The sequence below is a fragment of the Ursus americanus genome, chromosome 4 (assembly GCF_024610735.1).
Source record: "Ursus americanus isolate L20-20 chromosome 4, mUrsAme1.1.p, whole genome shotgun sequence".
In the NCBI taxonomy this organism is placed as follows: domain Eukaryota; kingdom Metazoa; phylum Chordata; class Mammalia; order Carnivora; family Ursidae; genus Ursus; species Ursus americanus.
In genome coordinates this window covers 74,449,371-74,477,008 of record NC_142130.1, presented here as the reverse complement: position 1 = coordinate 74,477,008, position 27,638 = coordinate 74,449,371, and the positions used below count along the sequence as shown (strand labels likewise).

The 27,638-nt window shown below is 35.7% G+C and overlaps 1 non-coding gene across 1 annotated transcript; it reads right to left on the bottom strand.

The window, feature by feature from the left end:
* Positions 1-405: 405 nt before the first annotated feature.
* On the bottom strand, positions 406-509 carry LOC123784463 (U6 spliceosomal RNA). Its single transcript, XR_006777456.2, has one exon. It is a non-coding gene; the product is annotated as a U6 spliceosomal RNA (small nuclear RNA).
* Between the last annotated feature and the right edge of the window lie 27,129 nt (positions 510-27,638).

Sequence of the window (27,638 nt, the reverse complement as noted above, 5' to 3'; positions counted from 1 at the left end):
TTCTTTTGCCAAAACCATGCTCTTTTGGTTACTGTAGCTTTATATTAAGTCTTCAAGTCAGACAGTCTCAGTTTTCTAAATTGTTTTTCATCTTTAATAGAGTGTTGACTATTCTGAATCTTTCATCTTCCCATATAAACTTTGGAATGACTTTATTGATATCCATCCACAAAATAACATTCTGGAATTTTGATTTGGATTACCTTGAAACTATAGATCAAGTTGGGAAGAATTGACATCTTAACAATATTGCATCTTCCTATCCATGAGCATGGAATATCTCTCCATTTATTTAGATATTCCTTAATTTCTTCTATCAGATTTTTGTGCTTATTCTCATATAAATGTTACACATATTTTGTTGGATTTATGTCTGAATATTATATTATTTTCTTTTTTTTTTTTTTTTTTATGGAACGCTTCACAGACTTGCATGTCATCCTTGAGCAGGGGCTGTGCTAATCTCTGTATTGTTCCAGTTTTGGTATATGTGCTGCCAAAGTGAGCAGTATTACATTATTTTGGTCCTAATGTAAATAGTATTGTGTTTTAAATTCAAATTCCAATTTTCCATCAATGGTATATAGGAAAGCAATTGACTTTTGTATATTAACCTTGTATTTTGCACTTCTGCTTTGAGCACTTATTTTTCCAGGAGGTTTTTTTGTGATTTCTTGGGATTTTCTACATAGACAATCATGTCATCTCTAAACAAGGACAATTTTATTTCTTACTTCAAAGACTATATACATTTTATTTACTTTTTTTTTTTTTTTTTTTTTTTTTTTGGTATTAGTGTGTTAGGACTTGTAGTATAATCTTGAATAGGAGTTACGAATGGGACTATCCTAGCCTTGTTTTCAGTTTAGTGGTAAACATCTAGTTTCTCACCATTGAGTATGATGTTAAGTATAGGTTCTTTACAGATGTTCTTTATCAAGTTGAGGAAGTTCCCCTTCATTCCTAGTTTGCTGAGGGTTTTTATCATGGATTAGTGTAGGTTGTTAGGATGTGTCAGGTATTTTTTTTTTAACATCAATTGATATGATCATGTAAATTTTCTTCTTTAGCCTGTTTATATGATCGATTACTTTAGTTGATTAACATTTGTTGAACCAGTCTAAAAATCTGGAATAAATCCCGCTTAGTCATGGTATATAATTCTTTGTATATACTGTTGGATTTGATAATATTGTATTGAAGATTTTTGCATCTCTGTTTATGAGAGATAATGGCCTGAAGTTTTCCTTTCTTGAAACTAATGTCTTCATTTGGTTTCAGTATTAATTTTTAATGGAGATATTCCTGGTTTTTGAGTTAGGATTTTTAGCAGTGCAATAACACCTATTTTATGCCTTCTAATTAAATTAAATTTGATTTATTTCAATTTGATTCAAGTAATTTGATTCAGTACCATCATTAAATAATGTATAAGGCACTCTGCTATGTATTGAACTAGATGATAGATAAAACAGGTTCCAGCTTCTTGAGGCTGACAATCAATGAATATGTTCCCTTAAGAGAACAAATTCTAGGTCGTATTAGTTGGTGATAGAAAAGGAAGTTCTTTGAAAACTGTTTAACGAAGCTTTGGTAGACAAATGAATTTATGTATCTATCCTAGAATATTTGCTTCTTCTGAGGAGCATGGATTTTACCTGTTTTTGTTTTCATTGTATCCTTAGGACCTAGGACAGCTTCTGGAATAGAATAAATACTAAAGAAATTTTTATTGAATAAAGAAATAAATTGTTGGTATATTTCTGAATAATGATCTGCAACTGGTATTCTAAATGTAGGCATCTTCAACTGTCCTAGAAATGTTTTTAAGTGCTTAATGTAGTGCTATCTTTGACAAGTTTTTTTATAATTTTCATAATAACATTTTATTTTCTAGTCACAACATCTTAACCTCATTGCAGTTGCCACTTATAAAAATATTTAAAATTATGTTTTGATATATTTTTGATTGCTCACTTAGGAGGATATAAAGAAAATAATTTTATTCTCAAATTAACCCATCTCCAAAATCACGTAAATGAATTAATTCTTATTTTAAGGATATTTTCACTTCACCACACACATAGTGCCTGTGGTCCTCCTTCCCCTTCTCAGTGAAGTTACCTGTAGTGTTTAATATAATCATAATGTTCATTACCATGGGTCAAAAAGAATGTCCCTTCATTGACCCATGCACAGTTTTTCCTTTTTGTCTTATACCTCTACCATTCTCTTAGTTCTTGTGCTGTATGATGCGGTATACTAACCACATGTGCTTACTGAGCATCGAATGTGGCTAGTGCCACAAGGTGAAATCAAATTTTTGATATATTGGGTTAAATAAAATGTATTAATAAATGGATTTTACCTGTTTTTTAAATATATCTACTTGGGGATTTAAAATTACATATGTTTATCACATTATATTTCTGTTGGACAGTGTTGGAACTGTTAAGGATATGTAGGATTGCTATTTATTTGTCACTGGGAAGAAACTAATTGTGATTTTTTAAATTGTTTATCATGCATGTACTGATTTTTTGATGCCCAGAGAAAAACACAAGCAACTTGCTGCCTAAACATTGATGTATCCAACAGGCTTTTCCAACGATGGGAAGTTGGTAACAAATTGGTTGAGTCTGATATTTATGAAAGAAGATGACCCCATGGGTCAAATTCTATACCTAGATAATCTAGATAACATGATTAGGTGGTTTGATCTCCCTTGACATGAGTATTAATACTGTATTAGAGTTTATTCCTAAGTCTTTACCTGGTTTGGATTCCTAAACCACATTCAAATTAGTGTAGTTTCTCTGCTACTTTTTCAACAGGGGAGGCAGCTTCTGTTTTACTGTGAACATTCTCATTATCTGTACTACTACTAGCTTTTGAATCACACTAAGTTATTTCTCTAGCCTTGAGGTCTGTGCCTTTCACATTCTGTAGACCATCACACAATTTCCCCCAATTTTTTTTTCCTAGCAAATTTGTCTTGGGTAATTTATGCTTCATTTATATTTCCACATGAATAAAACAATCTAACTCATTCATCATTTTGATTGCTATCCTTTGGAACATTTCCTATATTTAAACTATTCTGGATTAGAGAAACCTCAGTACTTTTCTTTCCTGAAAATAAGTGCGATCTCCATTTCATGAACAAGTTATGTTCCAGAAGGGTAGGAATCACAGCTGGAGTTTCAGTCCCAAGGCTAGCTCACCAATCACATTGTATACCAAAAGTATTGTGTCAATAATGCTGTGAAATTTAACACTGCATACTTAAATGTCTCTGTGAAAAGCCATACATTTTCAGTTTGGGATGGCAATAGTGCATTTTTTACTGTGATGAAATTATGGAAGTCTCCCTGACAGTCCTATCTTTTAGCAAGAAGAAGGGGGAATCTTTCTAAATTAGTTTTTGTGGGTACTGCTGGGGCCAGTTTAGTGATTTAAGTAGCGGAGGTGTTGGGGAGAAAACTCACTTTTTGGCACTGGATTCTGGCCTTAATTAATCTTCCTTCCTTCCTTCCTTCCTTCCTTCCTTCCTTCCTTCCTTCCTTCCTTCCTTCCTTCCTTCTTGTTCCCCTACTTTATTTCATAGCACCATCTATGGCTTAGAATTAAAGTTTCTGTTCATCATGGTCTAATATAGAAGAAAAAAAGTATTTTTTCCTCTCCTTTTCTAAAACAAAATTTTTTTCTCATTATTTATTTGCCATTTGTAGAAATAAGGGAATGACAGTCTTTTCTATGTGACATTACCCTTATTCCACTCAGTGATTTTATTTTATTTTTTTAAATAAAATAATTTTTTTGTCCTAATGATTTAGAGGTGATATGGATGGTGGAAGATAATCTCTGTACAAAAAAGGTTTAAAGAACATCAGTCCACATTTCAGTGGAAAACCAGTCGTAGGCAGTGCTGGAGATTCACCAAAGGCACTAGCTCTGGGATGGGAGAAGCTCTTACTGTGGAATCTGGAGCAAGAGCTTATAAGGACAAAGCAGTGGGAATGACCCGGTCTAAGAGAGGAGCAGGGTGGAGATACGGCAGTTTACTGAGATTGTAGCACTTCATTCTTTAGATTTTTTTTCTCTTCTGGCCTTAACTAAAGGAAAGGGTGAGAAGTGGAGAGAACATGGATCAATAGGACAAAATCTTAGGTTGAAGCCAAGGAGAAAAGGGAAGGTAGAAGAATTTTCAAGATATTTCCCTATTTTGAATGTATATTTGCTCATCTCAGATTTGTTTTCCTTGAAGAGCTTTGTATATCTTTTGTATCATCAATAGCCTTCCCTCCTCCTTTAAAAGATACCTTAAATATGTCATGGTTTGTACTTAGTTAACTCCGTGTTTATGGAATTCAACTTTAATTCATAGGAATGATGTCCATTGAGTGGTTTTGTATAGTAGGTGCCATTTCAGAACCTATAAATAGGTTTAAACTGGGGTCCTTGGAGTTCGTGAACTTGTAAACCATATTAAAAAGCATGCTTCTTGGAACATTCACTTAAGGTGGGGGAAAAAAAGTGACCTGAGGTCACTTGTGATGCATGTGAATAAGCAAAGTTAAATAAATTTATTTTGCTATAGAATTTTACTGATTTCTTAACCTGATACACATATTGTAACTGTCCAAAAGGGAGATGCAGTGTTCATCATTCAAAGATATTATTAGCCAGAGAATTCTTTTTAAAACACTACTTCCAAGAACTAGGACAGTTTGGAATACAATATGTGAAATGCTGAAATATATTTCATTTTAATATCATTTTCCCACATGTTTTAAGACTAGGCCTTTTCTAAAACATAAATCTAAGTGCTCAAGGAAAAAAGTCTTTATTTTTTTGGTATTTGTCATGCTGCAATTTTATCAGCATTACTTATTTGAAATCAACTGGAGAATTTATTTGGAAAAAAGGAGTTCTGTAACAAAACAAAATATGATAACCACAAATCTAGCCAAGTGCCTCATTTTTGTAAGTTAGAAAACCTGGGGCCAGACATTCCTTGAAGTGATTTATTATAGATCTTATAACAAGCTAAGTCTCAGAACCCTAGTCCAGTATTCTTTTGTATTCCCCAAACTACAGTGAATATGTCCAGTAAAGCTCAGATATAGTAAAAATGAGCTGTATAATACAGACCCCACTCAGTGACAACAAAATTTAGTTCTTCTCAACCTATTCCTCAAGAGTATTTGCTTATTTATTTCATGCATATAATTTTTTCTCATGTTAAATTAAGGAACTTCACTGACATTTATTCTTATACAAATTATACTTCATTGGACTAAAAAATATGCGATTATATTTTATTAAATTCTATAATATTTTTCTTTTTTCAGTTAAAGTGATTACACTAATATATGTTAAGTAACCTTTTTGCTGCGTATTCCTATTCTTTATTTCTTATGGCTCCATTTTTTCATGCTTGGCTTAAAATTCTCAGCTGCCAGTCATTGTGATGAAAGAGCATGATTATGGGCTTTGGAGTGAATCACAACTGTTCTTGAATTCCAGCTCCATTTACTAGGCGTGTGACCTTGGGCAGATCACAAAACTTCTATGAGCCTAAATTTTCTCAACAGAAATGTGGTGTGAGTCAGCTTCATGGGTTACCACAAAGTTCACAGGTTTTTCTATTCAGACCTTAGACAAAGTCATAAACCCCAGGTCTGTTTTTTTTGCTTTTCCTTCCCTCCTTCCCTTCCTTCCTCTCTCCTTCCATTCTTCCCTGTCCACCTTCCCCCTACCATTGTAGCAAACAAAACCTAATGTATCCATTGGTGGTATTGTTGGGTTGCTTTTGAGGATATCTTTCCCCAACCTGTGTTGAATTAGACACGGGTTCTCCAACTATTAATCTATTTTATAATTTAAAGGACAAGGCTTTTTTTTTTTTTTTTTTTTTGCTTTAAAGCAAATCACTTTATAAAAGTAGATGAGAAACCACAAATAAAGCAGGTCATAGGAACATTGGAAAGCTTAAAAATGTTATTTTTAACTTTTCCTTATATGCATTTTTTTATTCATTTTTTTCTTCTTGATATTTTTTTCTGTTTGAACTTGTCACTTGACTGTGCCTTTTATTCTTTTGTCCTATACAGTCTTCCAAGATGCCACTTTGCCTAAAATATCAATTTTGTGGTTTGCCAATCCACAGTCCTTGTACATGTAGTGTATGAGTTCTCCATGTATTTCTATCCTCCTCTCAGTACAGTTGCTCTTGGGTTTTATAAGCCAGGAACAGCTGAATCACATCAACCAATATGAATATCAGGAGTTGCTTTATCAACTTTCCTTCATAGATTCTCCCACTACTGGCCCATGAGGCCATATGCCAAGCAGGTAGAGGGATAGAGCCCTAATGAGAATAATTATACCCACATCTTTCAGAACTAAACAGCTGTGTTATATTCAAACTCCACTACATATAAATGAGAAAGCTTGTATTTGGACACTTGGCTGTGTTTTGCTTCCAGGGAGTATCTAGATACCCAATTCTTCGCTCATTTATGAAGACATTCTGCCTTTAAAAGCATTTAGATAGGAAAATTTGCTGCAGCTATTACAAAGTTGCAATTGAAGCCAAAACATTCAAGTCAACGTTCATACAAGTATATCTTTTCTGTACAGTTAGAATTTGGAATAATTACGTCACTCGTGAGAGATAGTTTAGTGTGTTCCAAATGGCACTATTTAAATTTCCATTTGCTGTTGTGTAGAATCAGCTAAATGATACAGTTAAAATTGAGCAAGTAAGTGAAATTACAAATAGGGTGACTGTAACATTGTTAAAGCATTTTGGCATTTTAAATCCTAAATTTTCATGTTCCCCTAGCAGCAGAGGTCACTGGCATTATAACATTTTCTTTTGTCTCCTTGGGTTGTTGCTGCCATCAAAATTACATCATTTTAAAGAGTCCTACTTAGCTGAGAAGATCAACAAATAACCTGCAGCCTCCTCCACTGTTATTACATGTTGAAGTGGAAATTAGTTCTTTGTGTCAAAATTTCCAGTATGAGAAGAAGAAAAAATCTATCTTTTGTCAGAGTAACTAAGAAAATCACTAAAGAGCCTATATAGCTTTAGTCTTACTAGGCACTCATTTTGTTATCTTTAGTGAGATTCTGAAAGAAAGTAACAGAAAATGTTAAGAACCAATTTATATAGACTCTGGTTCCTCAGAGGGAGGTTAGCACTTTATATTAGGAAGAGAAGTCTGGCCATCACTTTATGTATTCTTAGAAATTTAAATATGTAGGACAGGACTATTGAAAGAGTCCTTGACATTTTATAATTTGGATAGTAAAGGGAAGTATATCTGTGGAGGATCTGAGATTCTTCCATGTTTAAAAGGTGCCGTAAGGACTAGTGGTGAAGAGAGAGCAGTAAAGATTCAGTGGAGTCTACAGCGTTCTGGAATTTCTGTTCTTAAGTGTGCTCCACGTCTCTCTATTCCTTTACCTATTGTTCTTTGGTGCTTCCGTTATCAAAATTTTGTCCTATAGATGAAGCACTAGAATCCTACAAAAATTTAAGCTATCCTAGGTCAAATCTCTCTTTTTTCTTTCATAATGAAACTAAGCCGAGCATGGTAACTGATCTTTGTAATATAGATACAAAAGGCTCAGTACTACAACTAAATTTTATAAACCTATTTTACCAACCTCTGCTGCTTGCAGTTATCTTTAAAGTAATAATCTGCATTCATCCAGAGTACAGGATATTTTCTACTTCTTGGAGTCATGAATATCAGAGATTTACTACGCACTTTGAAAAATATTTCTTCCTTTTGTTAACTGTCTTTTATTAATCCTGTTCCCTTCAAATATCAAGTGACATTTAAGTTCAGTATTTCAAGACTTTCTGCATTCTTTAAGTATTTTTTTTAAATTTCAGCTACCTTTTAAAAATGAATTTACATTTTCAGATAGAGTTATTGAAATCTTCTATCCTTAAATAGAAGTAAGTTCATCATTTGTTTGTTGTGAATGCCTTTCTATGAACACATCTAACTTGGCTCCTTTTTTTCCTGAAGTATAGATTCCAGAGCTGCCAAAGTCAAGGACTTATGTTGTTACACAAACAAAGCAACTTAAAAAAAAATACTCTTCCTTATTAGGTTATCTTCTAGGAACAGTTTATATGATCTATGATATATGATAATCAGAAATAGAGTATCTTTCATTTTTCTAAATGGAAGCTCATCTACCACTTGTCTGCCCTCTCACTGAGCTTGGTAGATTTTTTTTTTTTTTTTTTGCAACTTGTGATTTTTTTGTGTAAGAAAGTTTATTGTTAACTGAAAATTGGGAGGTTTCTCAGTGTCTCCCCTCTTTCTCATGACCTAAAACTATATTCCTTAATGCCTTACCATCATTGGTACCTGGGGAAGAAAATCTATTGTGATTCATTCCTATCTATTAAGGCTACTTATGAGACAGAAACAAACATGACTTTACATTTATACAAAACTTGAGATAGAAAATGTAAAAGTAGTGACACCAACAGTAAACCTCCCATGAACCTACTTTTAACCCCCCCCATGAATCTTAAAATTAAGATGTACGTCCACCATGATGAGCACTGAGTAATATATAGAATTGTTGAATCACTATATTGTACACCTGAAACTAATATACCACCATATGTTAACTATGCTGGATTTATAAAATAAAAAGAAAAGATGTACCCTCTTCCCCTTCCCCAGTGCCTAATCGTGGGAACTTTCTAGTCACAAAGACTAGCAAAGTGAATTTGTTCATGATCCCTTCTTGGTGGTACTGTATAAACTAAACCTGTAAGTCTTTTGAAGTTTCCTTTTTTTTTTTTTTTTAAGTTGTTGGTTTGGAGTTTTGACAGTTGGTGTGAAAATTCCCAAACTGCGTGTGAATACTTGATAGATAATGACTATATATACTGCAAGAACAGACATAAAGTATGATTCCATCTAAATCTGTCAACTTAGACCATAATTAGTATAATTCTATATTGTTTTAGTTGCATTACATCATTTGGTTTTAAAGCAAACAAATATTTCATCAGAAGAAAAATGTGTAAATGTCGAGTCAGCAGAGCCTAGAGCAATTTCCTGTGCTTTAACATCAAGAAAATCTTGCAGAGACAAGTGTTTTAGAAATTTCTGAAATAAAGCTAAAATAACAAGGGCAAATGTCACATTGTTTCATTCAATTGAAATAAAAGTGAAGAGCCCTTGTTATAAAGATTGTAGCAAAAAAGAGACATCATGGTTGGTAAGAGGTATGTTATGTTTCAATGACTGTCTATAGCTGCTAGACATATTTGGACCATGCAACATGTAGCACTGAAGAAGAGGTTAGAAACTATAGGAATTTGACTTTTTGGATTACTTTGCAGTCTTTTTCATTTTCAAAAAGGAAACAGACAATGTGTTTCCAGGGAATTCCCGTCTCTTTTGGATGGTATTTGGTATGGATCCTCAAATATGTCATCACTATCCCTTGATAAAGAAGTATGTCTTTCAAAGCAAAGGGCAACCTTCTGCAGCCAGATAATCATATATTTTTCTTTGAAGACTGGGTGCAAGGATGGCCACTTTATCCTCTGGGAATGGCTGTGTTCTTTTGGATTCTCCCACACTCTGGGAATTGTCCTTAGGCAACTTTGGATGGATCCATGCTGGGCTTTTGAGGGTAGAGTTTTAAAGCTCAGAAGAGGAGGTTGAAAAACAATCTTTTTCATCTCCAAATAAAAATGCAAAGAGTTTTTTTTTTTTCTTTGAAGAGAATGTAATTAGCCCAAGTGGAATTGGGCCAAGAAACCAGCATTAACAGGCTAAATGTGCCCCCGGTTCTTGGAGGATTCCAAAGATGGGCTCATTCTTGACTGTCATGAAGAAAAGGTGTAGCATCTCTAAAAGTCTGAAATAGGTAAATGGGAGACGTGAAAGAAACAGTTCAATTTTCTCACAAAGATGACAACTGAAGCTAGCCACACACACCCCCCAATCTAAAAATCCATGTGACTAATTTTTCTAAGCAGTCACTGGAATGTTCCTGCTGGGAACAGGACAGATAATATATGTAGCTGGCACCGTCAACTGAGAGAAACTATTGTTCCAATTGGGGAACGGAGGCCAACTCCCTTCAAGACTTAAAGAAAAGCTAATGTAGGACACATCTAAAGTAACTGAAATGAGAAAGGGAAAAAAAAATCTCAAATTAACTGTGCAATGTGCCAGCTGACCAAATGTAAAACAAAACAAAAGAAAACAAAATAATCTCCTTCCCTCAAACTAAAAAAGAAGAAGAAAAAGGAACATTTGTCTTTGTGCTTGCTCTGTGCTCATTTTGGCTTGCTTCAGATACTTTTTCCAAGTTTAAGTTTGAAATTTGATGACTCCCAGGAGCAGAAGTATTCTTTTCTAGGTGTCATTTTTATCTATTTCTCTCAAGCCGTTTAATAAGAAATCAAGGAGAAGCATCATTTAAGAAAAGAAAAGGAAAAAAAAGGGTACAGTAGATGGTTGACTCCAGAATAAAAGGTAGTAGAAATATAGTAAATTTACCTAAAGAAGGGGGGATTTCTTTGGTTAGTAGAAAGAAGTCTGAGGACAGTGCCTTTTAAAATATGACATCTGGAACTCACTAGAATTAACTGCTTGATGGGGAAAAAACCTCTCCAGATTAAAAAAAACAAAACAAAACAAAAAAAACTTTAACCAGAAGTCCCCCCACCCCCTTTAAACAAAGCTGCCTGCTATTTCATTTTAGGTGAAAAGACAGAGTTTTGGAGATAAAGATGTGTTTATGTGCTTTTGTAACTCAAAGGCAATTTTGATTTTAATATCAAACTCTTCAGATTTTGGCTTATCATGAGAGAAATGCCCCAGAGTGTTTGTTTTAGTCTTTAACTGAACGGCTTATATGCGAAACTTGAAAGAGATCTTTAGTGTCTCTTGCAAGGACATTTCATACATGCAATATGGTTTGGTAAGCTGGAAGTTGAAACAATAGGATTTGAATCCCCAGCTGAGTGAGGCTGGATAAATAATATAACTGTTTGGAAAATGGTGGTAATAACACTTGATTTCTTATATCATAGATTTATAGAAAAGGTTAAATGAAATAATGAATGTGAAAGCACACTAAAATCTATAAAAAGCTGTCTAAAGTAAGGTACTGTTTTCCTTAGTGTGTGTTCTTTTTTCAGTACACTTGCTTTATATTATGAGTTTCTTCTCAAATCTTTATTTTCTATATCATTGCTTTGAGTTGTAGTTATTTTAGTGTAAGTTTTTTTTTTTTAAAGAATTAAATGGGCAACTGTTTACATGGTTAAATTTTTTCTCTTCCTTTATTTCTGTCAATTTCTGGAGCTCATTTCAGAGATTTTTACTCAAGTCAGAAGACTAACTCTTTGAAACCACCCTTTGTCCCACTTTACCACAATGCACAAGAATCCTGGATAGGAATGGAGGTAAGGGAGCCCAATATAATTTTAAAGACATTACAAACACTTTACATTCCCTATAAAAATATGAATATGTATGGGGCGCCTGGGTGGCTCAGTCGGTTAAGCATCTGACTCTTGATCTCAGTTCAGGTCTTGATCTCAGGGTCGTGAGTTCAAGCCCTGCTTTGGGCTCCACACAGTGCATGGAGCCAACTTAAAAAAAAATGAACATTTATGCTTACATATGGGGGGAAATACAAAGGAGGGGGATACTAGATGAAAATACTTACGTGAAAAGCGGTGGCAGCCCCAGTAGAAAATAGACAATGACATGGGACTGTGGGATCAGAATCGAAGGGTATTTTAGAATTATCTAGTAATATCCACAGCATGATAAAGGAATCTTTTAAATAACATCTCTAATGTGGGGTATTTGTATTGATTTTTACTTTTCAAGTGTACCAAAGCTGTTATCTCTTGTATAGTGTTTCTTCAACTTTACTGTGCATGTAAGTCACCTGGAGACTTTTTCAAAATGCATACTCTGATCAAAAGCTCTGGGGTGGTGGCTGGGCTAGTGAAAGAATTCAGTGTTTCTGATAAGCTCTCAGTCAGTGCCAAAGCTGCTGCTTCTCAGACAATTTGAGTAGCTAGGCCGAATGTCACTATAATTATTTTTCCCTTAAAGTAACACTCCAAAAATAATATCTATGGAGAAATTGTGACTGTGGAAATGCTATTCCAAAAGAGTTTCCATTTTTGTATGGCTTTATTGAGCCGAAATTGATGTACAACAAAGTGGCATTTTTAAGTGTAAAATTTGATGAGTTTTGACATATGTTCTATAACCATGAAACCATTACAATAGGCATAAAATGAACATTTCTATCATTCAAAAATTCTTCATGCCCCTTTGTAATCTTTCCTTGATTTCCCCTCTCTGCATCCCATATACCCACTAATCTGCTTTCTGTCATTTTAGATTATTTTCCATTTTCCAGAATTTTATATAAAAATATTATACAATATAATATGTACTTTTTATTATCTAGCTGTTTTCATTTCCTTCACTCAGCATAAATATTATGGAATTCATCCATTTTTCCATTTTTGAAAATTGGGTTTTTGTCTCATTATTGAGTTGCATGTACTTTTTATTGCTGAGTAGTGTTCCATTGAATGCATGTACGACAATGTGTTTATTTATCCAGCTGCTGATAGACATTTGTGGCACTTCTAGTTTGGGGCTGTAACATTAAACTGTTATGGATAGTCACAAACATGTCTTTGAATGGACATATTTTATTTCTTTAGGAGAGGAATGACCAAATTGTGTAGCATGTGTATGTTTAGCTTTTTAAGAAATTATCAAATTATCAGAGGTGATAGTGTCATCCTACATTCCCACCAGCAATGCATGAGGATTCCGTTTGGTCCCTCTGAACTTGCTTAGTTGGTATGAACAATCTTTACTTTTAGCCATTCTAGTGGTTATATAATGGTATCTCATCATGGTTTTAATTTGCATTTCTCTAATCACTAATGATGTCGAGCAGGTTTTCATGTTTATTTGCCATTCATATATCTTTATTTGTGAAGTGCCTATTCAAATGTTTTCTCATTTTTGAAAATTAGAAGTTTGTCTCAGTGTGCTACACAAGTTTTTTATATATTCTAGATCAGGGATTGGCAAACATTTTCTTTAAAGGTCCAGAGAGTAAATATTTTAGGCTTTATGGGCCATGTGATTTCTGTTGCAACAATTTCAACTCTGATCTTGTATCATGAAAACAACGTATAAGACCTAAATGGATGGATATGGCTGTTTCTCAATAAAACTTTATTTACAAAAACAAATGGCAGGTTGAACTTAGCCAGTGGGCCTTGTTTTGCTGGTTCTTGTTCTAGATGAAAGTTCTTTTCCAGATATATGCTTTGCAAATGCATTTTCTCTGGTTGTGGCTTGTCCTTCCATTTCCTTAACAGTGTCTTACAAAGAATATAGGTTCTACATTTTGATGAAATTTAGGATTTTATTGATTTTTTTATAGTTCATGATTTTTGTGTTTTATTTAGGAATCTTTGCCTAACCCAAGATTTACTCTTAATTTTTTTCCCAAGCTAAGGACTATTGCTTTTTTTTCTCTTTCTCCAAATGGATATCCAAATTGTTCCGGCACTACTTATTAAAAGATTATCCTATCTCTGAGGAATTGCCTTGGCATCTTTGTCATACCCAACTGACCATGTATGCATGGGTCTTTTTGAGGAATTCTTTTATAGTTCCAAGGATCTATATATCTAGCTTTATGCTAATCACAAACTAACTTGATTATTAGAGACTGAAAATAAGTCTTCAAATCAGGTAGTGTAAGTCTTTCAACTTTGTTCTTCTTTTTCAAACTTTAGCTATGTTAGGACTTTTTTCATATAAATTTCCATAATAAAGCACGCTGGGATTTTCACTGGGATTCATTTAATCTATAGCAAGAGTTTGGGAACTATAGCTCATGTGTCAAATCCAGCTTTCAGTCTGTTTTTGTGCTGCCCTCCAGCTAAGAATTTTTTTTTTTTTTAGGTTAGTCTGGGAAGAATTTGTGCCTTACGTTTAATCTGCTGATTTCTGAGCGTGCTTTTTCTCTCCACTTCTGTAAGTCTTCTTTAATCCTATAAACATTCTGTAGATTTTAGTGTATAAATAGTCTACATCTTCATCAAATTTATTTCTAAGAATTTAATATTTTTGATGCTCTTGTAAATGGTATTTTTTCCATTTCATTCTGTGTGATTTTTTTGTTATATATTTTAATTTATAAATATTGAGGTTGAGTCATGTGATTTTGCTACACTTACATATTAATTATAGTAGGCTTTTAAGAGATTCTCTAAGATTTTCTAAGCCCACTTGACTTCTGTAAGTAGTGTTACTTCTTTTTCTATCATAGTTTTTACCTTTTTTTCCCCTTTATTGAAGTCTACATTTAATGTCTATGGTAAATGTTGTATTGAAGTGGTAAGAATCAACAACCTTTTTTGTTTGCAGTCTTAAGGGAAAAGTATTCAGTCTTTCATCATTAGGTATGATGTTAGTTGTTGATTTTTCTTAGATGTTATTTAGTTGAGGAAGTTCCTTTCTGTATTAGTTTCTTTTTTTTTTTTTTAAAGATTTTATTTATTTATTTGACAGAGATAGAGACAGCCAGCGAGAGAGGGAACACAAGCAGGGGGAGTGGGAGAGGAAGAAGCAGGCTCCCAGCGGAGGAGCCTGATGTGGGGCTCGATCCCATAACGCCGGGATCACGCCCTGAGCCGAAGGCAGGCGCTTAACCGCTGTGCCACCCAGGCGCCCCTCTGTATTAGTTTCTTAAGGCTCCTATAACATATTATTACAAACTTGGTGGCTTACACAACACCAATTTATTTTCTAACGGTTATGAAGACCAGAAGTCTGAAATCAGTTACACTGGGCCAAAAACAAGGTGTCATCAGTGTCCAGAGGCTCTAGGGGAGAATCCATTTTCTTGCCTTTTCCAGGTTCTAGAGTTCCATTCCTTGCACTCCTTGGTTCATTGCAGTTTCCTCCATTTCTAAAACCCATGACATAGAATCTTTAGATTCTGAGGTCGTCACAAAACCTTCTTTCTTCTGTACTAGAATCTCCAAATTGCTTCTGTCTTATTTTGGCATTTGTGATTGCATTTAGGGCTCACACAGGTTGGATCCAAGATAATCTCATTTCAAGATCATTGACCTAATCATACCTGCAAAGTCCTCTTGCCATGAAGAATAACATTGACAGGTTCCAGTGATTAGGAAATATCAATTGGTGTTATTTTTCCTTTAATGTTTGGTAGAATTCACCAATGAAGTCTTACTTTGCCTGGCATTTACTTGTTGGGGAAATTGTTAAGTACAAATTCGTTTTTAAAATAGATACGGGGCACCTGGGTGGCTCAGTCCTTTAAGCATCTGACTCTTGATTTCAGCTCAGGTCATGATCTCAGGGTTGTGAGATTGAACCCCGCCTCAGGCTATGCCATTGGACTTGGAGCCTGTTTCGGATTCTCTCTCTCCCTCTGTCCCACCCCCTGCTTGTGCATGTGCATGCTCTCTCTCTAAAAAAATAAAATAAAATAAAATAGATAATAGGGCTATTCTGTTTGTCTATATCTTCCTGAATGAGCTTTTGTAATTTTTTTAAAGGAATTTTGTTCATTTCATCTAAGTTATTGAAATAATTGTAATTTTTTCATAATATTCCTTTATTCTTTTAATATCTGTAGCATCTGTAGTGAGTCTCCTTTTCCTATTTATGATATTGGTAATATGTATCTTCTTTCCTTTTTCTGGCCAAAAGTTTATCAATTTTATTTATCTTCTCAAATAACCTGCTTTTGCTTTCTTTGATTTTTTTCTGTTTCTCTTTTTCTGTGTCTCATTCTCTTTCCCTGTCTCTGTCTGTCTCTTTATATATACACATAATGTATATATATCATTGTTTTACTGATTTATGCTCTTTATTTATTTTCTTCTGCTCACTTTGAATATTATTTGCTTTTCTTTCTCTAATTTCTTATTGTGGAAGCTTAGTAAATTGATTTCAGACCCTTCTGTTGGTCTTACATAAGCATTTTTTATTTTTTAAAGATTTTTTTAATTTATTAGAGAGAAAGAGAGCACACGAGAGAGAGAGAGCACAAGCAGGGAGAGCAGCAGAGGTAAAGGTAAAGGTAGGTTCCTGGCTGAGTAGGGAGCCCGACATGGGGCTCGATCCCAGGAACCCCGGGATCATGACCTGAGCCCAAGGTGGATGCTTAACCGACTGAGCCACCCAGGCGCCCCTTACATAAACATTTAAAGCTTTAATTGTCCCTTTATGAACGGTTTAACTTGCTTTTCACAGATTTTGACATACTGTGTTTTCATTTTTATTTAGTTCATCTATATTCTAATTCCCTTTTTGATTTCTTCTTTGACCCATCAATTATTTACAAGTGTGTTGTTTTGTTTAAAAAATTTCCTGGGGCTGCCTGGATGGCTCAGTCAGTTAAGCGTCTGCCTTCGGCTCAGTCATGATCCTGGGGTCCTGGGATTGTGTCCCATGTTGGGCTCCTTGCTCATTGGGGAGCCTACTTCTCCCTTTCTCTCTGCCTACTACTTCTTCTGCTTGTTCTCACTCTCCCTCTCGCTATCTCTCTGTCAAATAAATAAATAAAATCTTTAAAAAAAATTTAAAAATTTCTGGATTTTTCGTATATTTTTCTGTCATTGATTTCTAATCTAATTGTCAGGTTAATCTAATTGTTATGTTTTGAAAACTTTTATATTCATTGAGACTTGTCTTATGGCCCAAGATATTTTGGTTAATGTTCAAAAAAGTGTGTATTTTGTTGTACTTTTTATCTTTAGATATTTTACTAGTCTTTAATTTTTAAAAAAAATTTCCATGTCTCTCCTCATTTGCCAACTTTTATCTACTTTCCTGGATATATAGAGCATTTTTATAGTGGCTGTTCTAACATTCTGTCTACTCTTTAATTTGTGTCATTTCTGCATCTGTTTGTACTGATTGATTTTTTTCTTTGCTACTTTGCATACCTGTTTTTTTGGGGTTTTTTTTGATTGGATATCACATTTGTGAGTTTGTGTGGTGTGCTACAGTATTTGCATTCCATTTAATATTTTTGGACTTTATTCTGGGAAACATTAAGTTGCTTTAAAACAGGTTGATCCTTTCTAGGTGTGGCTTAAAGCACTTTCTTTCTAAGGACTCTACTCAATGCACCATGTGTTAGGAAACTTTCCAGTGCGTGCTCATGCTCATTACGAAGGCTCAAAGGGAGCCCTCTGCAGACCTCTGGTGTCCTCCCTTGTGTAACTGTCCCCTTGCCCTGTGCTGTATTCTGGAAACTTCCCTAAACAGCAGAATGGGACAATTTTAGGGCTTACCTTGTTTTTCCCCTTGTCTCAGATGCCATTGTTCTTTAACAGCGGAGTAAAGATGGAGGCAGAAGTAAAAACAGATCAGTTTTTAAATGCTATTCCTACCCTAGACGTAATAAGACATCTGTTTCAGGTGGGTTCAGATTTAGAAAGTGTTTAGTGGCCAGTCATTTTTAATACTATTCTATATACCTTCAATTCGTTTGAAGTCTTTTTTATTTTTTTCTACTTTACCTATTTTAGGAGACAGTAACACAGGTTAAATCCAACTCTCCACATACTTAGTATCTTCACCTGTGCAGTTGAACATTACTGGAGAGAAACACAAGTAGAACAACTATTTCCCCTTAAAATCCATAATCATTAACATATATCTATTCAGGTAGAATACTAATATTAAGGTTGTTAAAGAAAATACAACAGTTAACATGGAAAAATTTGAAGAGTCTTATATAATCTTTATCTTTATAATAGTGAACTTTTCAGAAGTGAATCCAGTGTACAATTCCTTTCAATCCCATGCATTTGCAAAGGAGCCTTACTGTAGGAGGTATTTCCTTAGTTGTGGAAGCTGGTTCAGGCACATTAAGCTGTGAGATAGACAGAACTTACTTTGGCATATGGTATATGAGTAGAGGGAAGGATTGAATTGAACTGGCGGGCAACATTAAATCTATTGCCTCCACTGGCAGAACTTGTTAGAAATGTGAGATCAAAACCTAGCTCTTGGGCAAAATCCCATGGAACTGTTAATAGGGGAAAAAAAGAAAAGAAAATGGACTATGTTAAAAAAAAAGGATTTTATTAAATTCTGTTGGGTTTTTTTTCCTGTTAAGATTTTACCAAGAATAGTAGATAGCATTTTATGTTAATGTATTAGCTGCATTTCATTTCAAGTGGGATTGAGTCACCATTAACTTACCCAAAATAAATGTGCACATGCACATTATACTCCTTTACTCTTGTTCTCTAATTCTGACATTGATAGCTTGGACGTACAATAATGCTAAGAAATGTACTTCTAGGAAGTGTATGAACTTTTGACATCTGTTTAAAATGAAAGAAAACAAGTACTTTATTGAGGGTAAAAATGGACTCTAAATTTAGACTGAAATAACATAAATGGTGATTTCTGAAAAGTGCTTGCTTTTTTTTTTTTAGGTTACAGTGTTTTATACAAGTCTAATTTAACCAATGTGACTATATATTAGAGTTACATCAGGGAAGAGAATAGAAAATAGTTATATTGTAAATTCAAAGAACAGTGTTAATATCTTATGTATTTACTGAAAACTGGAAGTTTTAGTACCATTTTCTGTTCCAATTTCTATTAGATTAGATAAGGTCTTTGATCATTGTTGCCTCTACTTGGGCGATATTATAAAGTTCTCTTGAGGCAAAGGTTTATTAGAGAATCCAAGGAATTTTCATGGGTCAAGTAACATTAAGGTGGACCCAGAGTGAAACACCAGCAGGAGGTCTCTTTTGTCCTCTAAGAGATAGGAACTATGATTTGCTACTTCTCACCATCTAAGGAATTTGAAGTTATATACACTATGATCTCATCCATCACTGTAATGTCTGGCAGGTAATGCTGTTAAAACATAACGGTCAATAACATAATTTCTACTAAATAAATATATTGCAGCTGCAAAAAGTTTAGTGACTTTTTGCTCATGGTCAGTTACTGAGTCAGCATAGGGCCAGGAATAGAAATAGAAAATTCAATAACTTATATATCTTCAATATTTTTGCAGCACACAGAAAAATATCCCTAAGATGAATGACATACAACATGCTGAGTCTTTGTTCCTCCCACTAGATTGCATTAGCGTACCTTCATTGGTTTTTGTCCCAAGTTAATTTGACTTATTAGGTCTGTGAAAAACATGGCCGTGTCCTTGGGGCCTCTGGACATGCACACTGAAACAAATCAATTATTTGAAATGCCACAGAATAAATACTATCAGAATAAGCCTCTTGGGAGAAGAAAGGTGTCATATAATTCAAAGCAATTTATAAATATCTACTTTCAGACACAGTGTGAGACCTGATCCAAACTTCTTTGAAGGAGGTTTAAGCAGAGCTGCTGATATTATGATTACATTTTCTCTTGTTTCATGCCTAGAGTAATGTTAAGGCAGCAGAGTTCAAGTATTTTCTCTAATATTGGTAGAGCAGTGTAAAAATAATGTATTTACTTATGAAGGGACGTATATAGGAAATTACTTTGATTCAGATAGCTCTAGCTTGTACAGTAGAGATTTATTCCCACTGGGATAGTGGAATCTGTTGAGATTTCAGTGCTGTTTTTGAGTATTGAAATATTTATAAAATAAATTCTAAAGTAAATGTCTTTTAGATATTATGGGGATAAGATCAAAGTTCTGATATGTTGCTACTAAACATGATGAGGACTGTCAGAGAAGGGAATTATGAGTCAGTATAAAAACTTTAAAAAATGAATCAATAGTTACAAAGACTTCTATGAACATGAATGTTAAATTAGTGGAGTAAAAATATTAATTAAAGTAAGTTTACATAAGTATTAAGGAAACTGTAATTATGTAGTTTCAGAATTAAAGCACCCACTATACAAGCATAAGAAAGAAAAGAATTTAAACTCTAATTATCCTGAAAAGTAGCATAGCTTAGTATCAAGATGATTATAAACTAGGCATTACTATTAGAAACTAACATTCATAAAGTATCCGACTTAAAAATTTTTAAATTTATTTTTAAGTTTTTATTTAAATTCTGGTTAGTTAACATACAGTGTAATGTTAGTTTCAGGTGTACAATATAGTGATTCCACACTTCCATACAACACCTGGTGCTCACATAGCAAGTGCACTCCTTAATCCCTATTACCTATTTAACCCTCCCCCCATCCAGCTCCTCTCTGGTAACCATCAAAGTTAAGAGTCTATTTCCTTGTTTGCCCCTCTTTCTCTTTTTTCCCCCTTTGTTTGTTTCTTAAATTCCATATGTGAGTGAAATTATATGGTATTTGTCGTTCTCTGACTGACTTATTTCACTTAGCATAATACTCTTTAGCTCCATCACTGATCATCAGTGATCATCAAAACTACAATGAGATATCACCTCACACTTGTCAGAATGGCTAAAATCAACAACACAAGAAAACAGGTGCTGGTGAGGATGTGGAGAAAGGGGAACCCTCTTGCACTGTTGGTGGGAATGCAAACTAGTACAGCCACTCTGGAAAACAGTATGGAGGTTCCTCAAAAAGTTAAAAATAGAGCTACCCTGTGATTTAGCAATTGCACTGCTAGGTATTTACCCAAAGAATACAAAAATCCTAATTCAAAGAAATACATGCACCCTTATGTTTATAGCAGCATTATCTACAATAGCCAAATCGTGGAAACAGCCCAAGTGTCCAGTGACTGATGAATGCATTAAGAAGATGTGATACACACACACACACACACACACACACACACACACACACACACAGACACACACACACTGGAATACTACTCAGCCATAAAAATAATAAGGTACCCAACTTTCAATGTTAACATTTTGTTCTGTGCCACACACATTAAGATCACATATCTCTATCCCAAAGGAGATCAGCATTCACAATCTAGTGAGAGAAATAGACAATAATTACAATGATTACAATAATTACAATGAAGTGGAATAAGTGTATTTTTCTGAGAGAGCTATGTAAAGGATTCTGTGGGGTCTCAGAAGAAATCCTTCCTCCTTATTCCTATTCTACCTTTTAGTCCATGTTCCCATTTTAAAACGTTTTTAGTTGATTCTCTTTTAGGTCTCTGGAAAGTTGCAATCTGTACATACTTCTTTTGTATAACACTTTAAAACATCTCAGCTCTTCATTTGACTCCAGCCATTGCTCTGGCAATCCATTCTCTGCAGGTTTCCACCAACCTCATGCAGATATAACCCAAGAGCATTTTACTTCAGCCCTGCGCTTAATTCTGCCTTCCTGCGCCAAAGCTTACTGACACTACAGAAAACCCATCCAACACTGATGTGTGTGGAACACGGAAGTGTGGGTACTCCAAGTCCATAGGGCCACTCTTTAGCCAACATTGGTTGAGAGTCAGTGCCTAGATGACTTATTTCATAAGACTTGTCAGATGGTCTGACAAGAAACAACAATAAGTTGCTTGAAGGGGTAGCCAAATCCATTATTCAACTTTACCTACTCTCCTCTTTCACAACCCCTGTACTTAACTTCTACTTCCTGGGATTACTTCACAAATAAATTATTTGTACACACACCTCTGTCCCAGACTGTGATTTGTGGAGAACGCCTACTAAGACAACTGGTTCTGGGAGTGGCCTTTAAAAGCACACACTCTGGATGGGATTTTGGAGTGGGATCATTTGCTGTCAAAAAGGTATTAATTATCCTGTTCCTGGTCTTAAGAGGGTGGAGATATCTTTTGTCCTGTAGTACCATAAAAGTAGTCTCATCTGTGTTAGTCAGAATTTTCCAGAGAAACAACAAATAGAATGTATGTATGCATATAGAGATTTATTTTGAGAAATTGGCTTATATGATTACGGGGGCTGGAAATGCTGCTTCTTGGAAGGTAGGTCTAGTGGTGGAAAATTCCCTCAGTTTTTGTTTATCTGTCAAGATCTTTATCTCTTCTTCATTCCCGAAGAACGGTTTTGCTGTGTATAGTATTCTTGGTTGGTATTTTTTTCTTTCAGTTCTTTAAACATATCATCCTACTCTTTCCTTGTCTGCCAGATTTCTCCTGAGAAATCTGTTAACAGTCTCATGGGGATCCTCTTGAATGTAATGAGTCACTTTTCTCTTGCTATTTTCAGAATTTTCTCTTTATCTTTTATTTTTGATAATTTGATTATAATGTGTTTTGGCATAGACCTCTTCAGGTTCAACCTATTTGAAAACTTTTGGGCTTTGTGAATCTAGTTGTCCACTTCCCTCTGCAGGTTTGGGGAGTTTTTAGCCATTATTTCTTTGAAAAGTCTTTCTGTCCTCTTCTACCTCTTCCTTCTTCTAGGACTCCCATAATATATATATTGTTTCTTTTGATGGTATCCTATAAAATTTGTAGGCTGTTGTCATTGTTTTTCATCCTTCTTTCTTTTTGCTCCTCTAACTGGATAATTTCAAATGACTTATTTTTGAGTTCACTAATTCTTCTTCTACGTGATTGGGTTTGATGTTGAAGCCCTGTAATGAATTTCTCAGTCCAGTCACTGTATTCTTCAGTTCTAGAATTTCTCTTTGTTTGTTTTTATGGCTTCTTTTTATTTGTTGAACTTCTCATTTTGTTCACATATTGTTTTCCTGATTTCATTTAGTTGTCTATCTGTGTTCTCTTGTAGTTCACGGAGCTTCTTTTTGATGTCAAGTAGTTTATATGTCTCTATATATTTAGGGTTAATTACTGTGAAACTTTATTAGTTACTTTGGTGGTGTTGTGTTTCCCTGATTCTTCATGATCCTTATATCGGTCTCTGTACATTTGAAGATATGGTAACTGTTTCTGGGCTTTACAGGCTGGCTTTAGCAGAGAAAGGCATTCATCAGTCACCTGGTGTAGGATTCTAGATGAGCCAGTTGTGGTGTCTGTAGTCACCTGGAATCTCTTACTGGGGGCTATGGGCAGATAAATGGGGCCTCCTGCTGGATTCCAAAGTTGTGCAGAATCTGTTGCCATTGTCCATGGTCAGATGGGACCAACCATCAGTGTTACATAGTTGGGCAGGCCTGATGCTGGGACCCCGTAGTCAGGAGGGGCTGGCTAGAGAGGCTTTGTAGTTAGACAAGGCCACTGGCAGGGATTCACAGTGGAGTGAGGCTATTGATGGGGTTTTGTCAGTTGGGCAGGGCCAGAAATAGGGCTCCACAGTCATACTGGTGGGGTTCCAAAGTGGGATAAGGCTACTGATGAGGCTCCTTGGTAGGGCTGATAGGCAGGGCTCCTGGCTCAGGTGAAGCTTTTGTAGTTGGGCCAGACTCTTTTGGGACTGCATGGTTGGCAGAACCAGTGAGCAGGGTTATGTGGTCCTGAGGTCCATAACAGGGCTTTGTGATTGGGTAGGGCTAGTTGGGGGGGCTTCTTAGTTGCAGGCCTGCTGATAGGGCTCCCTAGTGGGATAGAGACTTCTGGTAGCCTCTGTCATTGGGCAGGGTGGCTGGTGGAGCTCTTGATCTTGTGGAATCTGCAGAGTCAGGAGAGGCTCCATGGTTGGGAAAAGCTGATAAAGACCTGGTGGGGCAGCAGTTACACAGGACTTATATAACCACTGGTGGAGATCAAAGGGCTAATGCCAAGATATGTACTTGCTGGCATCTAGAAGTCCTGTTCCTTTTATGTGTTCCTAGCTGCCCCCAGGTGGTCTAGCCATAATTCCCCCATTGTTCTGTATGAGTGGAGTCAGAAGTGGGCCCACTAAGACAATGTCAAAGGCTAAAGAAGTTGGATGTTCATCTTGGTCTCTTTTTCCCTAATAGGACAAATTGTGGACCTGTGGGATCCGTCTTGGCATTGTGCAGTGGTGGTTTGAGGGATAGGTGATATGGATAAAGTATTCCTTTTACCCATTTAATGTGGTTTTTCTCATTTATTTTTTTTTTAAAGATTTTATTTATTTATTTGATAGAGACAGAGACAGCCAGCGAGAGAGGGAACACAAGCAGGGGGAGTGGGAGAGGAAGAAGCAGGCTCATAGCGGAGGAGCCTGATATGGGGCTCGATCCCAGAACGCCGGGATCACGCCCTGAGCCGAAGGCAGACGCTTAACCGCTGTGCCACCCAGGCGCCCCTTTTCTCATTTATTTTTGCTACACTTGTGTGCTGTAACCTTGCCCTGAATTTTATAATTTTCACAAAGGTACTCTCATTCATGGATAGTTGCTTAACCAACCAATGTTTCTGTTGGTGGAGGCAGTGGGAGTCTAGAGCTGGGGACCCCCTATTCTTCTATCTTTCTGACATCACTGAAATGGTCCAGTTCAAAATATGCAGGGTGGGCTAGCATACTGGGGATCCAAGAAGTTTAAGTTCAAAAGTTGTTAGGCTAGAGACATAGGAAGGTCGAGGGTTGCAGTTCGAGTCCAAAGGCTGTCTGCTGATAGAATTTCTTTTTGCTTGTGGGAGGTCAGTCTTTTGCTCTGATGGGATGAGGCTCACTCACACAATGCAGGGCAACCTTCTTTATTCAAGGTCCATCAATTTAAATGTTAATCTCATCCAAAAACACTCTAGAAGAATGTTTGACCACATATCTGAGCATCATGACCCAGCCAAGTTGACACATAAAACTAACCATAACATACCTGTGAAGAAGGTAAGTGAAGGTATGAAGAAAGAGAAAGTTTTGGGTTATACCATAACTGTTGCATTTGAATGGAAAGGGATAATGAAAATTTTAAGGATTGTGGAGTTGTCTGGCTATTGTAAACTTCTTTGGATGCACTGAAGAAAGAAAGAAAATGGCTAGTTCATTTTAGGTAATGATTAATTCAAGGTATACTGTCAAAACCAAAGGTGATATATTGACAGCTTCTGAGGACATTTTCACCTATATTTTCAAAGAATATTATCCTGGAAATGAGCCCCACATCTAATTATAAGTGTAGCAGACCAATAAAGAATGTATAGCCTTAACAGTTCCTTATGTCAGAGACATAGAAAATTTGGGAAAATCTGCGTATTTAATATTCTCAATACTATTGCCTATTTTCATTAATTACATCTAATTTGTCTCTGCAAGTTATTTGCTTCAAGCACATAAAAGGAACTATAAACCTGAGACATAGGATGGAGACATTAGGACTGGCAAATGTGTCCAGATTTCCCTAAATTCTCCATGCTAGTAAAGAATCTGCATACTAGAGAAAAAGACTATTCTTGTTTGCAGAACCTGTGAAAAACTCAACCAAGACCAGCAACTTAAAACGCAATGCTTTGTAGTTCACAACTTCTGCTCTTGCCATTCCCCATTTTCTCCACCCTATATTTTGGTAGGAGCTCAGCACAGCCTGGGCTAGAAAATAAAATTATTGGGGCACTGGGTAGCTCAGTTGGTTAAGTGCCCGACTCTTGGTTTTGGCTCAGGTCATGATCTCAGCACATGTGTTGGGTTCTGGGCTCAGCACGGAGTCTGCTTGAGATTCTCTCTCTTCCCCTCTCTCTCCCTCTGTTCCTCCTCCCACTCATGCTCTCTCTCTCTCTGAAATAAATAAATAAATAAATAAATAAATAAATAAATAAATAAATAAAATCTTAAAAAAAAAAGAAAATAAAATTCTTGCTATGGGAGGGAATAGTTCACAAACAAAAGGAGTCAAAAGATTTGGCTAACGTACGCTGTCAGGAACCAGAGGAAAGTATGTAGGATCTTGAGGGTGTTAGAATTCAAGGGATAAAATATAGGCCTGGGTAGGAAAGAACCTACTGCCATGGGGGGCCACGTTTTAATGTTTTGGTAAGTCTAACCTGTTTAGATATGCCTCTGAGATGGCTCCTCATAATTGGATATAACAATGATCCACAGTAATAAAATGGGGATATTGGGACTGCTTTGACATAGTAGTAAGGAAGGGGCTAGAAGCTCAGGAAAATGAGAATGTCTGAATGGTTTTACTCTATAAGATCAGAGAACCAGAGAACTGACTATTTCCCAGGAGGTCCCAGAGGACATTCCCTTTACTTAGAGAATAAGAAATGTACAGTGAGGAATATACTAGCATCTTGGAGAATCTAAGTGGTAGTTACCATCTACAGGTTGGTGTGAGAACACAAGAACATGCCATGAGACTGGGTTCCCTAGAATCAATGAGAGTAATGGGAATCAATGAGGCTAGACAACAGCTTGAAGCACATAACTTGCAGAGACAAATTAGATATAATTACTGAAAATAGGCAGCAGAATTGAGAATATTAAACACCCAGAGTTTCCCAGATTTTCTGTGCTGCCAAAGAGTCTGCATGCTAGAGGAAAACAATCAGGGTGTTTTGTTCCACAGTGATTTCTGGGCATAGCTAATAGGTTATGGTGTCCCATAGTACATGATAGATGATCAATCAAATATAGTACTATCTGGCTTATATTAACAACAATGACAAAAACAGAAATATAGTATCTGATTAGCAAAACTCTGAAGTTAGACTCTGCATTGGAAAAATTATAGTGTCTCACTCAGTTTTCAGATATAAGTTCACACACCCAGTACCCATTGCTTAAAAAGAGGTCAGATTCTACTGAGAAAGATCTTTGCAATATCAACACTTAAATTTATGAGAGAAATTCAGATTTTTCCTAGGTAGCTGTTTATTTACCAATAAATTTTCTGGGGAAAAGAAACACCTAGGCTGTGAGCATAGTTTGGATAAAGATCTGAGATTACATGGTTACCAGATGACCCAGAATGCCATTATGGTCTTCTGGATAAAGTAGGGGCTTATGGGGTCCAGAGTGTAAATGGAACTCTGACTCAAGTCAGTTTCTTGATGAATCCCATGGTCCATATATCTACTCTGAGGGTACTTCCCTAGTTACTGAGTGTATATTTTATGACCAGCAGAACTCGAAAATTCATTTCCTCACCTGTGAAATAAGAGGCTATTATTGTAGGAAAGCTCATGGGATGCCCCTTGATCTGCTTCCTCATTCCCAGCAAAAACAGAAATTCAGAAACAACAGCAAAACCCCAGAGGAACTGCCCAGCTTAGTGCTACCATGAAAGATTTAAAGGACTGTGGAGAGAGGAATTGGTGACATCATATCCCTATTTAATTTGCCTCTGTGGCCCCTATAAACACAAATTGATCATGGCAGATTATGATGCAATAAATAAAGTTAAACAAATGATACTCCACTCCCAGTTCTTTTGTTGGATATGGTATCTTTATTAGAGAATATAAACACAATCTAATAGTGTATGCAGCAGAGAAGGAAAATTCTGCTAGGGGAAACGCTAATGAAGTATTTTACCTGTTACATTTTTGATTGATATAATTCACGAAGAAAGATGAGCTTCGCTTTCCCTTTTTAGTGCTTAGTCTGAGAGGGAATGCAAGAAACCAAGTCTTAGGAGAAAAACTGCTTTCATAATCTCAAGCGTAAGCCACAAACAGGCTTTCCTGATAAAACCTTCAAAACTTGAAGAGATAAGAAAGACAAGCATGTATTCTATTAAACATTTCAATAAGTATGCAAAAAAATCAGCGATTACAAACGTAGTGTTTGTGTACTTAAAAAT